Source organism: Bison bison, unplaced genomic scaffold (assembly GCF_000754665.1).
Source record: "Bison bison bison isolate TAMUID 2011002044 unplaced genomic scaffold, Bison_UMD1.0 scf7180017853184, whole genome shotgun sequence".
NCBI classification, from domain to species: domain Eukaryota; kingdom Metazoa; phylum Chordata; class Mammalia; order Artiodactyla; family Bovidae; genus Bison; species Bison bison.
The window spans coordinates 28,787-30,281 of record NW_011483757.1 but is presented as its reverse complement, the minus strand read 5'-3'; positions in this window follow the sequence as shown (position 1 = coordinate 30,281).

Here is a 1,495-nt window from a genome sequence, read left to right as displayed (position 1 = left end):
CCTCATTGTGGTTTTGATTTGCATTTCTCTGATAATGAGTGATGTTGAGCATCTTTTCATGTGTTTGTTAGCCATCTGTATGTCTTCTTTGGAGAAATGTCTGTTTAGTTCTTTGGCCCATTTTTTGATTGGGTTGTTTATTTTTCTGGAATTGAGCTGTAGGAGTTGCTTGTATATTTTTGAGATTAGTTCTTTGTCAGTTGCTTCATTTGCTATTATTTTCTCCCATTCTGAAGGCTGTCTTTTCACCTTGCTTACAGTTTCCTTTGTTGTGCAGAAGCTTTTAATTTTAATTAGGTCCCATGTTTATTTTTGCTTTTTTCAGTTCAATGGGATCACTGCTGTGTCACCTAGTGGAAACGTTCCTCCCTCCAGAACCAACACCTCCAGCCAAGAGTACACAAAGGCAAGGGGTCGAAAAGGTAAGGTTTGCTAGTGGCCCCCTAGTGGTCATAGTGGGAGGTGCCCCTCCATCTCTACCTCTTGATTTCTGAACCCGTGAATCCTAATTATGGAAGAAACAGCAAGATATATCGGACACTGATTGAGAGCATGGACAGCCTTCGAGAGAACCTTGCCCCAGCCCTGCAAGGTATTGTCATCTGGCTGGCACTCCAGCTGAGTCTTCAAAAGGCGGTTTCAGTGTTCTAAAAAGTCAGTTGTTTTAGAATGATGCTGAATTCCATGAGCATGGGCCCATTGCCATACTCCTTTTGCTGTGAAGTGAGTTCTTTGATCAGAGCATTATTGTGAGGCAAGGTGGATTAGGCATTCTGTAAGTACGTGTCTGGTAGTTTTGCATACAGGGAAACATTGCATACAGGGCCTGCAAATTCATATCCAGAGTGTCTATTCCCTGATGTCCCTTCCATGATGCAAGTGACCTGATGTAATCAACCTTCCACCAGGTAGCTGGCCCATCACCCCAGGGAATGGTTCTGTACTGGGCATGGATGTTGGTCTCTGATTCTGGCAGATCAGCACTCAGCAGTAAACAACTAATTATATTTCTATATCCCAGAAACAATTAAAGATGAACTTTTTACAGTCACATCAAAAATCAACTAAGATTAACAAAAGATGTACAAAATCTTTATGGAGAAAACTATTACATTTTTCAAGAGAAATTAAAGAATACTTAAAGAGAAAGAAAGAGATACCATATTCATAAATTGTAAACCTTAAGGATTATGCCAAAGCCTTTAACTGTGTGGATCACAATAAACTGGAAAATTCTGAAAGAGATGAGACTACCAGACCACCTGACCTGCCTCTTGAGAAACCTATATGCAGGTCAGGAAGCAACAGTTAGAACTGGACATGGAACAACAGACTGGTCCCAAATAGGAAAAGGAGTACGTCAAGGCTGTATATTGTCACCCTGGTTATTTAACTTATATGCAGAGTACATCATGAGAAACTCTGGGCTGGAGGAAGCACAAGCTGGAATCAAGATTGCTGGGAGAAATATCAATAACCTCAGATATGCAGATGA